The 17094-nt window shown below is 41.1% G+C and overlaps 1 protein-coding gene across 2 annotated transcripts in view; it reads right to left on the bottom strand.

Annotated features, from left to right (window-relative positions):
- The window catches only part of MOB3B (MOB kinase activator 3B), a 216397-nt gene that overhangs the window by 181335 nt on the left and 17968 nt on the right, over positions 1–17094 (bottom strand). The gene's annotated exons all lie outside the window — the stretch shown is intronic.

A 17094-nucleotide genomic window follows, 5' to 3' on the forward strand; every position in this document is an offset into this window, starting at 1 on the left:
TATCCTTCTTCCTATAAATTTGATAGATCTTCAGTTTCCAGTCATGATTTGCTAAGCATAGTGCTGCAAGATCGACTTATATACTTCACTGACTACTGTCAGATCAAATGAGGCGATGAGAGAATTCTCCATTTCAAACCACAGCAATCTTTATATCCTCAGGTCCAGCCCTTTAGGATAGGACCTGGAGTCACTGATCTAGTTCTCCTATACAATATCAAACCAAATAATATTTAATACTAATTCCAACTATCTCTTCCCTATTCATATACTTATTTAGGATTTATCTGTCACTCTTCCTATAAAGTCTAGGGACTAGACAGGTACCTCTTTAATTTATCATCCTGTATACAGCATTTTACCTCTGAATAATTCACAAACTACAGAATACTCTACACCACATTAAAGGTATGCACTGGATATAGTTTTTATTTTTATTTATTTATTTATTTTTTGAGACAGAGTTTCGCCCTTGTTATGCAGGCTGGAGTGCAATGGCGTGATCTTGGCTCACCACAACCTCTGCCTCCTGGGTTCAGGCAATTCTCCTGCCTCAGCCTCCCGAGTAGCTGGGATTACAGGCACGCACCACCATGCCCAGCTAATTTTCTGTATTTTTAGTAGAGATGGGGTTTCACCATGTTGACCAGGATGGTCTCGATCTCTTAATCTCGTGATCCACCCGCCTCGGCCTCCCAAAGTGCTGGGATTACAGGCGTGAGCCAGGGCACCCGGCTGGACATAGTTTTTAAACACAAAAACACCGGTCAGCCAACTGAGGACTGTGTGTGAAGACTATAGTCCTGAGATGGCCAAGTACACATCAGGTGTCCCTCTCTTCCCCAGGCACACAGCCAGGGCAGCCCTCAGCTAAGCAGCAGACAGAAGCTTCTCCAGCTTCAGAATCTTTCTTAACACAGCCTCTCCAGGCAGCCACTACTAAAGGGTCAGACTTGGTGCTCCAGATGAAAAGTTTTATAGTGTGGCTTCCAAGCCCTCAATCCACCAGGATGCCCAAACCAAATTTTTATAGACTAGAGCAGGTTCAGTCTTTCTAAAGAGAATGTCACAAGAAAGTAGGCACAAATCTCTTTTTATCCAGTTTCTAGCCTAAGTGTTAAGATCAGCATATCTAAAACATGGTGTCAGCCTTTGCGACAAAGTCCTCTATTATCCCGTTCATCTCCCTGCTGAATTCTTAGAAGCCTCCCTCAGAGATCTGCAGACCTTTTGCTTGTGGGGAGAGGTAGTTTCTCAAAGCCGTAAGTGTGAGTTCAGAGAATGAGAGGTGATGACTTCATTGTTTCCCAATTCAGTGAAGTGAGAGCAGATTTCAAGCACCTAATTCTCCAGAAATAAAAAGCTAGGGGTGAATAAACTGGAGAAAGAACATGGATATACGTGTGGGGTCTAAGAACCAGAAGAAAACAGGAGGGCAAGGGAAGGACTGGGAGTTGAAAAAATTTCAACTTGCCTTTACAAGGTACCTGTATTTTACTAGAGGAAAATTTGACCACAAACATAAAATCTAGTACGTTTCATTTCAAGTTCCTGTCCTCTCCATCTGCTCCAATTCAGAACCCAAATGCCCTAAAAGAGCAAGATAAGATAAAGTAATGAGACCAGCGGGACGATCCAAGATGGCCAAATAGGACCAGCTCTGGAGTGCAGTTCCCAGCAAGAACACAGAGGGTGAGTGATTACCGCATTTCCAAACAAGTTTTTACTGCCCACAGACCAGGAGATTCCCAGGCAGAAAAGCACCACAGATCTCCAGCAGTGAAGTGGGTCCCTGCACAAAAACTCACACAAATCTGGGCTGCAGTTTCAACTGGTGCCTGGAATGCCTGGGAGACAGAGTCGCCCATTCAACTGAAAAAAAGGGAGACAAAACAGGGAGCCAGGTGATCTGGCTTGGTGGGTCCCACCCCCACAAAGACCAACTATCTGAAACACTCTGGATTGAGAGTTTCACAGCAAGCACAGCTAGACCCAGGACAGTCCAGCTCTCTGGGGAGAAGGGTGTCCATCAGTACTGAGGCAATCCACCACTACCAAGGCAGTCCACCATTACTAAGGCAGTCTGCCATTACTGAGGCAGTCCACTATTACCCAGGCAGTCCACCATTACCGAGACAGTCTGCCATTACTTAGGCAGACCACCATTACTTAGGCAGACCGCCATTACCAAGGCAGTTCTAACTATACCTCTATAAACAAAACTGCGAGCAAATTCACACAGCAGCTGGGCAGAGCCCACAGCAGCTCAGCAATGCCTCTGCTGGCAGACTGTTACTAGGCTACCTCCTCGCTGGGCAGGGCATCTCTGAAAAAAGGCAGCAGTACATTAGAAACTTGTAAATAAAGCCCCACGATCCCAGGACAGAGCACCTGGGAAAAAAGGTGGTTATGAGTTCTCCTGCAGCAGACTTAAATGTACCTGCCCAGCAGCTCTGAATGCAACAATGGAGCTCACAGCTCAGCACTTGAGCTCCTATAAGGGACAGACTGTCTCCTCTGGCAGCTCCCAGACCCCCGTATATCCAAAGAGACACCTCATAAAGGAGAGCTCAGGCTGACATCTGGAGGGTATCCTTCTGGGACAAAGATAACAGAATAAGAAACTGGCAGCAACCCTTATTGTTCTGCAACCACCGCAGGTGACCCCCAGGCAAGCAGGATCTGGAATGGATCTCCAGCAGTCCTACAGCAAAGGGATCTGACTGTTAGAAGGAAAACTAAAAAACAGAAAGAACTTCATCATCAACAAAAAGGACATTCACTCAGAGACCCCATCCAAAAGTCACCAATTACAAAGGCCACAGGTAGATAAATCCACAAAGATGGGAAGAAACCAGCGCAAAAAGGGTGAAAACACCCAAAACCAGAACAGCTCTCCTACAAGGAATCACAACTCCACACCAGCAAGGGAACAAGGCTGGATGGAGAATGAGTCTGATGAACTGACAGAAAGAGGCTTCAGAAAGTGGGTAATAACAAACTTCTCTGTGCTAAAAGAACATGTTCTATCCCAATGCAAAGAAACTAAGTACCTTGAAAAAAGGATTGATGAAATGCTAATGAGAATAAATAGCTTAGAAAAGAATATAAATGAATTGATGGAGCTGAAAAACACAACATGAGAACTTCACGAAGCATACACAAGTTTCAATAGCTGGCCAAGCAGAAGAAAGGATATCAGAGATTGAAGATCAACTCAATGAAATAAAACAAGACGGCAAGATAGGAGGAAAAAGAGTAAAAAGAAAAGAACAAATCCTTCAAAAAATACGGGATTATGTGCAAAGACCTAATCTACGTTTGATAGGTGTACCCAAATGTGATGGAGAGAATGAATCCAAGCTGGAAAACATTCTTCAGGATATTATCCAGGAGAACTTCCCCAACCTAGCAAGGCAGGCCAATATTCAAGTACAGGAAACACAGAGAACACCACAAAGATATTCCTCAAGAAGAGCAACATCAAGGCACATAATCATCAGATTCACCAGGGTTGAAATGAAAGAAAAAATACTCAGGGCAGCCAGACAGAAAGATCGCGTTACCCACAAAGGGAAGCCCATCAGACTCACAGTGGATCTCTCTGCAGAAACCCTAAAAGGCAGAAGAGAGTGGGGGCCAACATTCAACATCCTTAAAGAAAAGAACTTTAAACCTAGAATTTCATATCCAGCCAAACTAAGCTTCATAAATGAAGGAGAAATAAAATCCTTTATGAACAAGTAATTACTCAGAGATTTCATCACCACCAGGCCTGCTTTAGAAGAGCTCCTGAAAGAAGCACTAAACATGGAAAGGAACAATGAGTACCAGCCACTCCAAAAACATACCAAATGGTAAATAGCATTGATACAATGAAGAAACTGTGTCAACTAATGGGCAAAACAACCAGCTAACATCAAAATGGCAGGATCAAATTCACACATAACAATATTAACCTTAAATGTAAATGGGTTAAATGCCCCAGTCAAAAGACACAGACTGGCAAATTGGATAAAAAGTCTAAACCCATCGGTGTGCTGTATCCAGGAAACCCATTTCATGTGCAAGGATACACATAGGCTCAAAATAAAGGGATGGAGGAAGATTTACCAAGCAAATGGAGAGCAAAAAAAAAAACAGGAGTTACAATCCTAGTCTCTGATAAAACAGACTTTAAACCAAAAAAGATCAAGGAGACAAAGAAGGGCAATACATAATGGTAAAAGGATTAATGCAACAAGAAGAGCTAACAATCCACAATATGTACACACTCAATATAGGAGCATCCAGATACATAAAGCAAGCTCTTAATGACCTACAAAGAGACTTAGACTCCCATACAATAATAGTGGCAGACTTTAACGCCACACTGTCAATATTAGACAGATCAACAAGACAAAAAATTAACAAGGATATCAAGGACTTGAACTCAGATCTGGACCAAGTAAACCTAATAGACATTTACAGAACTCTCCACCCCAAATCCACAGAATATACATTCTTCTCAGCACCACATCACACCTACTCTAATACTGACCACATAATTGGAAGTAAAGCATTCCTCAGCAAATGCAAAAGAATGGAAATCATAACAAACGGTCTCTCAGACCACAGTGCAATCAAATTAGAACTCAGGATTAAGAAAGTAACTCAGAACAGCACAACTTCATGGAAACTGAACTGGCTCTTGAATGTTGACTGGATAAACAATGAAATGAAGGCAGAAATAAAGATGTTCTTCAAAACCAACAAGAATAAAGATACAATGTACCAGAATCTCTGGGACACATTTAAAGCAGTGTCTAGAGGAAAATTTATAGCAATAAATGCTCACATGAAAAGCAAGGAAAGATCTAAAATAGACACCTATCATTAAAATTGAAAGAGCTAGAGGAGAAAGATTAAAAAAAAACTCAAAAGCTAGCAGAAGACAAGAAATAACTAAGATCAGAGCAGAACTGAAGGAGATAGAGACAGAAAAAAGCCCTTTAAAAATTAATAAATCCAGGCTGGTTTTTTGAAAAGATCAACAAAATAGACAGATCACTAGCCAGATTAATAAAAAAGAAAGGAGAGGAGAATCAAATAGATGCAATAAAAAACGATAAAGGAGATATCACCACAGATTCCACAGAAATACAAACTACCATCAGAGATTACTACAAACAACTCTATGCACATAAACCAGTAAACCTGAAAGAAATGGATAAATTCCTGGACACTTACACCCTCCCAAGCCTAAACCAGGAAGAAGTCAAAACCCTGACTAGACTAATAACAAGGGCTGAAATTGAGGTAGCAATTAATAGCCCACTTACCAAAAAAAGCTGAATTCTACCAGGCATACAAAGAGGAACTGGTACCACTCCTTCTGACACTATTCCAAATAATCCGAAAAGAGGGAATCCCTCCCAAATCATTTTATGAGATCAACATCATCCTGATACCAAAACCTGGCAGGGACTCAACAAGAAAAGAAAACTTCAGGCTCATATCCATGATGAACAAAGATGCAAAAATCTTCAATAAAATACTGGCAGACCGATTGCAACAGCACAACAAAAAGCTTATCCATCACAATCAAGTAGGCTTCATCCTGGAGATGCAAGGTTGGTTCAACATACCCAAGTCTATAAACGTAATCCACCACATAAACAGAACTAAAGACAAAAACCACATGATTATCTCAATAGATGCAGAGAAGGCCTTTGACAGAATTCAGCAGCCCTTTATGCTAAAAACCCTCAATAAACTAGGCATCAATGGACTGTATCCCAAAATAATAAAAGCTATTTATGACAAACCCACAGCCAATATCATACTGAATGGGCAAAAACTGGAAGCATTCCCTTTGAAATCTGGCACTAGACAAGGATGCCCTCTCTCATCACTCCTATTCAATATAGTACTGGAAGTTCTAGCCAGAGCAATCAGGCAAGAAAAAGAAATAAAGGGTATTCAATTAGGAAAGGAGGAAGTCAAATTGTCTCTGTTTGCAGACAACATGACTGTATATTTGCAAGACCCCACTGTCTCAGCCCAAAATCTCCTGAAATTGATAAGCAACGTCAGCAAAGTCTCAGGATACAAAATCAATGGCAGAAATCATAAGCATTCCTACACACCAATAACAGACTTAAAGAGAGCCAAATCAAGAACAAACTGCCATTTACAACTGCTACAAAAGAATAAAATACCTAGAAATACAACTAACAAAGGATGTAAAGGAACTCTTCAAGGAGAACTACAAACCACTGCTCAAGGAAATAAGAAAGGACACAAACAGATGGAAAAACATTCCACGCTGATGGTTAGGAAGAATCAATATTGTGAAAATGGCCATACTGCCCAAAGTAATATGTAGATTCAATGTTATCCCCATCAAGCTACCTATGACCCTCTTCACAGAACTGGAAAAAAAACACCTTAAACTTCATATGGAACCAAAAGAGAACCCACATAGTCAAGTCAATTCTAAGCAAAAAGAACAAAGCTGAGGCATCATGCTACCTGATTTCAAGCTATGCTACAAAGGCTACAGTAATCAAAACAGCATGGTACTGGAACCAAAAGAGATATAGACAAATGGAACAGAACAGAGGCCTCAGAGGCAACGCCACACATCTACAATCATCTGATCTTTGACAAACCTGACAACAACAAGCAATGGGGAAAAGATTCCCTGTTTAATAAATGGTGTTGGGAAAACTGGCTAGCCATGTGCAGAAAGCAGAAACTGGACCCCTTCCTGACACCTTACACTAAAATTAACTCCAGATGGATTAAAGACTAAAATATAAGACCTAACGCCATAAAAACCCTAGAAGAAAACCTAGGCAAAATCATTCAGGACATAAGCATAGGCAAGGACTTCATGACTAAAACACCAAAAGCACAGGCAACAAAAGCCAAAACAGACAAATGTGATATAATTATACTCCAGAGCTTCTACACATCAAAAAAAAAAAAAACAAAAAAACAATCATTAGAGTGAACCAGCAACCAACAGAATGGGAAAAGATTTTTGCAATCTACCCATCTGACAAAGGGCTAATATGCAGCATCTACAAAGAACTAAAACAGATTTACGAGAAAAAAACAAGCAAACCCATTCAAAAGTGGGCAAAGGATATGAACAGACACTTTTCAAAAGAAGACATATATGAGGCCAACAAACATATGAAAAAATGCACATCATCACTGGTCATTAGAGAAATGCAAATCAAAACTACATTGAGATACCATCTCAAGCCAATTAGAATGGTGATCATTAAAAAATCTGGAAACAACAGATGATGGAGAGGATGTGGATAAATAGGAACACTTTTACACTGTTGGTGGGAGTGTCAATTAGTTTTACCATTGTGGAAGACAGTGTGGCAATTCCTCAAGGACCTAGAAATAGAAATTCCATTTGACCCAGCAATCCCATTACTGGGTATATATCCAAAGGATTATAAATTCTATTATAAAGACACATGCACACTTATGTTCATTGCAGCACTGTTTACAATAGCAAAGACCTGGAACCAACCCAAATGCCCATTGATGATAGACTGGCCAAGGAAAATGTGGTACATATACACCATGGAATACTATGCAGCCATAAAAAATGATCAATTCGTGTCCTTTGTAGGGACATCGATGAATCTGGAAACCATCATTCTCAGTAAACTGACACAAGAACAGAAAATCAAACATCACATGTTCTCATGCATAGGCGGGTGTTGAACAATGAGAATACATGGACACAGGGAGGGGGGCATCACACACTGGGGTCTGTTGGGGGAGACCAGAGGGACAGTGGCGGTAGGGAGTTGGGGTGGGATAACATGGGGAGATGCCAGATACAGGTGACGGAGATGGAGGCAGCAAACCACATTGCCATGTCTGTACCTATGCAACAATCTTGCATGTTCTGCACATGTACCCCAGAACCTAAAGTGTAATAAAATATATATTAAAAAAAAAAGTAACAAGACCGTGAACTTCTCTTAAATTAACAAGTTACCATAAACGAAAGTCAAAGTGGAGGCAGATCCAGTCCCCGCTGGCTGCTGTTCTTTGGGTTGGAGAGGTGGCCACTCTGTCCTAGAAGGTGGCCCTGCCTTCTCCATCAGCAGCAGCCTCAGTCAGATGTCCTGTGCTCCTGTCTCTTCTTCCTGCATGCTTTGCCTCAGATTCTGACTTAAACCTTGCTAAAATACTGATTAACCCTCTGTAAAGTGTGGCTGTCCAGTGGCACCAGAATCATAGGATAATCAGTGTAGTGGACCCTGTAATGTGCCATCTGATTCCTTTAGGACTAGGGCATTTGTTCTCCCAGTTGAAAGTGTTAGAGTCTGACAGCTCTCATCTGAGGACCTCTCAAAGAAGCATGCTTAGTTAGAGAGAGCCTTCTCCCTGGAGGGAGTCTGCCTTCTGGGGGTTGGGCAACCACAGTCAATGACTGGCTGATGGAAGAACCAAAAGGCCTTGCCCCCTTGCCTTAATTCAGGACCACTGTGGGGGCTGTCCGAGCTCCAGCCCCTTGTGCACCACAGCCATCTTCTCCCTCTGTTCTGGTCTCTGGCTTTCATTTCCCTGCCAGTGCTTGTTGCCACAAGCTGTTCCTAATCAACCTCCTACGTGCGAATCACAGGGTCTCAGGGTGAGATTCCTGGACAAGCGAACTGTGACCATCAGACACAAAGTACAAATAGTGCTTCATTATCCTTTGCTCACTTTAAATTCATACAGTGTTTACTAACATTCCTAATGCTTGCATCTGCCACACTTACACTTTGGTATTCAGCAGACACACAAAGACATGCCTAGGCTGTCTGTCCCCCAGTCCAGTGATAACAATGCTACTACAGGATTTGCACTGTGATTTCGAAAGATGCAGTCCTCATTTTGTGTGGTTCTGATATGCACCCGTTTCAGTGAGCACAGTTTAAATGACATCCATTCTACAACAACCCTGTTTAAATTTCAGTTACCACAGAATATTATATTAGCAATTGGATGAAGTATGCTCTTCAGCCCACACTACTACATAAATCACAGATGCATAGCACAACCAGTGGCCAATCACATCACTTCTTTCCAAGACTGTCAGTGACTGGCCTGGTCACTGCACATCTGAGTAGTAGAGTTATACTTGGCCCTGCGGCTTGAGGAGATAAAGGACAGCAAGAAAGCAGGGCACAGTAGCCAGAGGGTGGTTACAGTTGACCTCTTCCTTGACCGTCAGAGTCCTGAATCGGAGCAGGGCCTTAGAAGGGGTCTGGGAGCGTGTTACTCCATCCGCCTTTAAACACAGGAAAAGTGGGACCAGTATCAAACCTCATTATTCATTTCCCATCCCTTCTGTAACACATTACCACAAAATTAGTGGCTTGAAACACCATAAGTTGATCTTACAGTTTGGAGGTCAGGAGTCTAAAATGGGTGGCAGGGCTGTGTTACTGCTGGAGGTTCTGGGGGAGAATCCACGTCCTTGCCTTTTCTAGCTTCTGAAGGCTGCCTGCATTCCTTGACTTGTGGCACCACATCACTCTGACCTCTGCTTCTGCCACTGCATCTCCTCAGACTCTGTCTTGCCTGCCTACTCCCCATAAGGAACCTGTGGTTACATTGGGGCCACCCTGATAATCCAGAACGATCACCCATCTCAGTATCTTTAGTGTAATCACATACACGAAATTTCTTTTGGCATGTAAGATAACGTATTCACAGGCTTTATGGATGAGAATGTGGACATCTTTGACAAGCTATAATTTTACCTACCATACCCCATCATGTTTTTGCAAAGGACTGGTGTTCTCCTGGGCAATGTCCCGCATTCAGCTGCTAGAATGACAAGGCTGCTTGTACCTAGACCTTCCCAGGAAAGGGCAGGAGTAAAGGAACAACAGCCTGGTGTTCCTGCCCCAAATCAGCTTTTCCCAAAGGGCCGCTTAAGACTCTAGTCCCTAGATACATTCTACATTAAAATCTACCACTTTCCCATGAGTGTGGGAAGTACTGAATTCACACTCTCCTTCTTGGACACTCACAGGGAATATTAGCATAACAAAGATGCTGAGATGTTCTGCAGTAAAGAAACCTCTTTGACTTGCTTTCCTGTGTGTTTTCTAAATTTACTTTCACATAAAATGAATTTAGGAAGAGGCTGGGAATGCTGTACTAGCTTACACTTCAATTCTGGCCAATGCCATGCTAACAGTTCTGCAGGAAGTCCACAGACCCTCAGACTCCTCTAAAAAGCTTAATGCATGAAGCTGTCTTACCAGAATTACATTAATTCTCCTGGAGAGGTTTCTTTTCTTGCACCAGCCCTCAGATGCACTTTGGCAAACCCTGAAACTGTCTATTGACTCACACGTGCAAAGTATATGAAGTGACACATTCTTCAGGTGTCTTGGCTCTGCCTAGAAACTCATTTCCTGGAAAGCCATTATTCCCCCCTCTCTTTCTTCTCTTCAAATCTGGCTCTCAAAACTAAAGAAAAAAATGACCAGGAAATAATGTGTCACCAAGTGCACTCATGGGTTTTTACCCCTCACTCTCTCTCTTACCTGTCAAATCAAATGGCTGGGCAGATTGCCACATGGAAACAACAACATTTTTCTCATTTGGCAGATGAGTTGCTGTTACCAAAACAGAGAAGCACTAACACTTTGCCTTTTTTCTGGTATGTTCCAGGCCGCAGCCCTGGGTCACTACAGCAGTGGGATGTTTGATTCACCACAGTTCTTCTCAGGAACCACTGGAAGTCTCGGAGGAACCGCAGAATCTCAAACAGAATGAAACTTAGAGATCACTCATTTACATTTTCTTCTGGAATCCTGGACTCTTTATTTAATATCCCCAACTAAGAGGCTCTTCATTCATGTTTAACATATTCTACAACCATCATCTACATTTCAACTACTACTCACTTGAAGAAAACCTCCATCCAAGAGAGCCAGGTAACTGGCCAAGCCCACACCAGGCTACGTACCTCTTGCCTGTGTCTGAAATGTCTCCTCTCATCTACCCACATTTTTATCATCATAATAGCAAATATTTATTGCATATGTCCATATTCCATATGGTAGGCACTGGGCTATGCCCTTGAATTATTTTACCTTATTTAAGCTTGACCATAGTCCTATGATGTAGTATTGCTGCTTTATAGACAAGCAAAAAGATTTACTGAGTTTTGCTGTGACAGATACCATTTACTGTGTGCCACATTTTAGACACTGTGCTAAGCATTTTACATTTTTATCATTGTATCTATGAGTCAATGTTATGATTCCTCTTTTGCCGATAAAGAAACAGAAGCTTCCATATGGTGAGAAATTCACCCATGGACACACAGCTAGCAAGTGGCAGGGCTGGGATCCCAATGCATGAGTATCTTCAATTCACACTTCACTCCCATCTTCCTGTTTTCTTTCCAGCCAGTGGGACCCTCTGTGTATCTCTGAATTCACAGAGCACTCACTCGTCAGCCCACTCTTGTTACTGTCATATTGTGCACAGTGGCTACTTCCTCTCACTGGACATCTCTTATGCTACTTTGCATCCCTTCCGATGGTGCTTACAATGCACGCTCCCTAAATGTAAACTGGTCTAGAACAAGTCTTATTAAAGCAACCAGGACTGGCATGGAAATTTTTCTGATGAGGGATTTCCAGGTCTCGGTTACTCCTTGGTTATTTCTGGATGCAGCTATACAATGGCATTCAGTACAGGGAATTTAATGGAATACTTTGTCCCTTGATGCTTGTTTTAAAACCTACAGTAGGAGAAAGTGACTGTTAGGCTAAGGACCCTCAGATCTACTGGGGTGGCCAAGTCGAAAAAATCTCTATGAGTCAGTTATCTCTTAACATGTATGTAGCAAAGTGCCCAGTACAAAGCAGGTGCTCAAAAAATATCTTTTAGAGAACGACCAGTTACAAATAAGACCATGTTCTACAGACTGTTTTAAAAACGATGATCTCCTTTCATCTCTGCAGTGATTCTTAGAAGTCATTCATCCAGTAGGTTTAAGTTCTTCAAGTGATCAAAGTTGGTAATGATAATATTCTATTATTTTTCTGTTGAGATGGATTTAGCACACAGATGAGTTTGTTTGTTTGTTGTTTTTAAAGATTTCAAAGTAACCTGTTAGAACGTATAGAAGAGAGTAGCAATAGAGAATTGCTAAATTCCTCCAACCAAGAATCCAGGATATTAATCCACAGGATATTAAAATCATGTGAACAAGTTCCTGAAGAAAGTATTCCACTGATATCAGAATAATGCCTTTTGGCTAAAATATACTGTCTTTTGACTGAGCTTCTTGAAATCTCAGTACTAAATACTGATACTCTACAAATAATAAATCATAACAAGATTTAAACTGAAAAGGTTTTATAAAGTATCACATTAAAAAAAACACAAGGGCTGTTCAGAATCTTTTTCATCCAGTAAGCCAGTAGCTTCTCCAGAGGCTGAGGAATCCATGTGTAGGGACTATCCAAGTAGTCCTGGCAGGGTTTGGGGGAGAGTGAAGAGGCAGTTTCCCTGGGAACGTGGCTGAGGTACTTCTAGAAAAAACAAAGGGACCTCATAAAGGGACCTACATCACCAAATGCAACAAAGTAAAACTAATTTTTTTTTTACTCTGAAGGCTATTTTTCTAAAATTAAATAAAATAAATTGAAGTATACTAAAATATTAACTCACACACAAGAAAACAATGAGGGAGATAAAGTGTCAGATACCCTCAACAGCAAATGGGAAATCAAATGGAGTCCCAGACAGGCAGGCAAAAAACTATGCTGAGTTTAAATTAAGTTTGTCCCCAGGCAGCTACTTGTAAACAGAGAAACAACATTAATGTGTATGCTTAAAACAATATAGTAAATTACCCAGTCTAAATATTTGAAGAAAATAGGGCTTAGTGAGGCTGTTTTCCAAGGTCAACACTTCGTTAGTATAGAAACAAGGTCTCCTAAAACGCTAATCCTTCCACTACTCCAGGGAAAGCAAACAGCTCCAGTTCCAGCTGATCTGTCTGGAACAACTGGAGAAAGCCAGGTATGGGCGGGGCAAGACTGAGTGCTGTCGTCAGCTGGCAATGTCAGCTGGTGATGTCTGCTGTGGCATTATGGAAAGAATGACAATTCACGTGCCATAGACCTGCCACTCTCCAGTGTGCCATGCCATGGGCTGAGTCTACACAAAAGCCAGCAAAATTGTTAAGTGACCAATACAGATGTTTTTAGTTTTCTTAATGCTCATTATTCACATGAGATATATATTCCATTCAGTAATAATAAATATACACACACATTAAGAAATACTGTAACTTTCAGAGTTCCAATGCCAAGCCTTAGTATCAACACATATTTGCTACAGAAAAAACGGGAGGGAGGAAGGGAAGAAAGAAGGGAAGAAGGGAGGGAAAAAGGAAAACAGGGAGAAAGAGAGAGGGAGAGAAGAGGAGGAGGGAAGGAAATTCCCCAAATACTTCAAGTTCCCCAACTTTAGAGAAGCATGAAATGAAATTATCAGCCCAACAAATTAATTAATTAATTAATTTTTATTTGAGGTGGAGTCTCACTGTTGCCCAGGCTTGAGGGCAGAGGTGTGATCTTGGCTCACTTCAACCTCCACTTCCTGGGTTCAAGTGATCCTCCCACCTCAGCCTCCTGAGTAGCTGGAATTACAAGTACGTACCACCACGCCTGGCTAATTTTTGTATTTTTAGTAGAGACAGGGTTTCACCATGTTGGCCAGGTTGGCCTTGAACTCCTGACCTCAAGTGATCCACCTGCCTTGGCCTCCCAAAGTGCTGGGATTACAGGCATATGCTACCCCACTCAGCCTATTTTTTTGGTCTTTGGGGTTTTTTTTGGGCAGGAGTCTCACTCTGTCATCCAGGCTATAGTATAGTGGCATGATCTCAGCTCACTGCATCCTCCACCTCCTGGGTTCAAGTGATCCTCCTGCCTCAGCCTCCCAAGTAGCTGGGATTATAGGCATGCACCACCACGCCTGGCTAATTTTTGCATTTTTAGTAGAGATGGGGTTTCAACATGTTGCCCAGGCCAGTCGCAAACTCCTGACCACAGGTGATCCACCCACCTTGCCCTCCCAAAGTGCTGGGATTATAGGTGTGAGCCACTATACTCAGCCTCCAACAAATTTATTTAACAGCTTTTAGTAACAATATACACTTAACTAACAACTCAACTTTCTGTGTTCAATAGATTTTAACACATCTTCTAAAAAGAATAAACATTACTGCCTTCAGTGACTCATTTGGTGAAAAGCAGGAAGCTGATGTGGTAACAGAAAAAGAGAAAAGGGGAAGACAACAAAAATAGAGAGGACAAAAGGCATTTTGCAATATAAAATATATGAGCTTTTCATGTTTCTCTCTGGTTTAAAACCAGAGAGAACACTGAAATTAAGATGTGATCACTGTTGCTGCTTATATTACCTAATCAAGAGTAATTGTGCAATCTTCCAGTCTGTAATGCTCCCTGTATTCCACCTGAATTTGGATATTGGATTTCTTTTCTAACATTGTATTCTTTGTGTGCTTGATTTAATCAGTGATACACAAAGTATGTTCCCCAAAACATTAATTCTTCAGGACATTAATAATTGAGATTTTTAAAAGTATGTAGTCAAATAAATTTGTTATATTGTAGGTTAGACAAGTTTAACAGGTGCCTTGCTCCAAAATATTGGAAGCTTTTCATATACTAACATATGCTGCAAGTCTAAATATGTATGGTTTTCTAAATTTCTTTAGCTACAGAATCTTTCCTTTGTGGAGCTTTTAGCCAAATCAGTGTTTCATGGAACCAATGTTGAGCAAATGGATTTGAATACTGCTTCAATATTTTCAATACTGAAAAACACTCCATCCTCTCTTTAATCACATGATGCTCTGGTCCTACCCACAGCCTGTCTCTGCATCACAGTCCCCCAAGTTCCACACGGTGGGGGTCCAGAGATACTCCTTGAAGTCTACTGCAGAGACCTTGGCAGGTCCCCGGCTCTTGCGTCTTCTCACAGGGGCAATAGTGCTTTTTCCTCCTTTAGCCACAGAAGTCAGAAATGAGCCCCAACCACACCCTGGGACCATATTTGCCAGGTCCTGTAAGTCGGGTCAAGTGGCAGGGATTCATAAAGTTTTCAGAAGCGAAACTGACCCCATGGAGAGGGAAAGAATCTCGCTCTCCACAGGCATAAGAAGGGACCCAAGTGTGTTTAACTCATTTTGTCAGAAGCCAGAAAACTTTAAAAGTCTTTCCCAAAAAAGCTATTTTGAGAGGTTATGGTGGTGATGTTATTGGGTAAAAGATTTTCATCTTTATTGGACAAAAAAAGAGAAAAACACGAGACACTCAGAACCCTTTATTTTATACTTAAATAACAGTTTAGTAGAAAATCAGGCAGGCTTTAGTTCGGTGTGAACTTTGCCAGACTATGTAACTTTTTGCAGCCTTGGCTCTTCAGTCATAATATGGGGGTGAAAATGCCTATCCTGCAGCATTCCATTAGAGATAAAGTGAAGTAATGCATGTACTGGTAACACCGTGCTCCATGCATGATTCATGCCCAGTGTAGCATCAGCTGCAGATGTTACTGAAGGATATACCTGTTGGCTCTTGTAAGAAACAAGCTCCATGGGTTCTGCTTTTTAAAGAAAGCACATGACTTACCAAAACAGATTTCTTCCAAGGAAAGTATGCTTTAAAAAAAAAAAAAACAAACTAATTAATCACTTACCTCTTATTTATATAGCCTTGAAAAAAATTTAAATTCTTCATTTCAACAGTACTTCTCCTACTCTTTCAGAAAAGAAATCACTAGAAAGCTGCCTATGGCTGACAACTCCAATTCTCTCTAGAAGGATTTTTTTAAATCTCTATTGGGCATCTGTAATGCGCCCCATTATGCCGGCCCAATCCCTGAGCCAACTTATACCATTCGCATTGCTAGACTGTTTCTTTTCCAAATAGATCAGAGATGGGCTAACTGTTCACCAAACTATTCCCTCTCCGTCCTGGGTACCTGACTACATTTCCTGATATCCCTTGTACTTGGCTGTGACTATGTGACTAAATGCCAGCCAATGGCATGGCTGACAGTGTTGGGTGTCCCTCTAAGCCTAACCATGTAACCTTCCCATGCACACTCCTCATGCTCTTGCCCCTTTGTTCCAGCCTGACATAAATAAGCCCTGCAAACCTCATACAGGAAGCCACATGGAAGATGGCAGGGCCACAAGAGGGAAAGGGTCTGTGTCCCAGATCACTGCTTAAAAAAGAGCCAGCTGCAGCTCAAATACTCTGGTTTTCAGCTGGGTATACATGAGGAATGCTTCTATCATGTTGGGGCCATCCTATAATTTTGGATGGTTTTTACGGTAGCTGGTGTCTGGGGCATCTGGAAGTCCTGAGGTTTTTGCAGAACATTATAAGATTATTTATGAAAATAATAAATCTAATTATTGTGTACCAAGTCAGAGACTCAGATACTAGCTCATAAAACAACTAAATAATCTAAAACTAAGATATCATTATAAACTAGGTTCTACTCTATGTAAACCATCAGAGATGTCAAAAGTTTAATAAAAATATTACTGAAGGGTGAATTTTCTATGTTTCAACCTTAAAGCAGAGAAAACTCATTTCATTTATTTACTTGTCCTGGACACAAGAAAGGTTGGCATTGCTTGACTCCAGTAGCAGGGACATCCTGATTCATCCTATGAAACACCATTGTTTCATGATGTATAGTTTCTGTCAGAGCATTAGTGCAGATAGACATTTCTGAGTTTTTGTTTTTAAATCTAATTAGATTTGGCCTTGTCAGCTATAGACTCTCATCTATATTTAGTAAATAATAGATTAGGATCACTTTTTTAACCTTATAATTATATGATTATATTCCATTATGATTTGACTGTAGTTATCTATGGTTTAAATCAATCACGAAACTCATTATTTATCTAAATGTTAAAATGTATAGGAATATGCATTTGTTCTGTGTACACACAGGAAAAACATCAGGAGATATTCTAAGAAATTTAAGCCTCAGGCCAAACCT

Source organism: Callithrix jacchus, chromosome 1 (genome assembly GCF_049354715.1).
Source record: "Callithrix jacchus isolate 240 chromosome 1, calJac240_pri, whole genome shotgun sequence".
Taxonomy (NCBI): domain Eukaryota; kingdom Metazoa; phylum Chordata; class Mammalia; order Primates; family Cebidae; genus Callithrix; species Callithrix jacchus.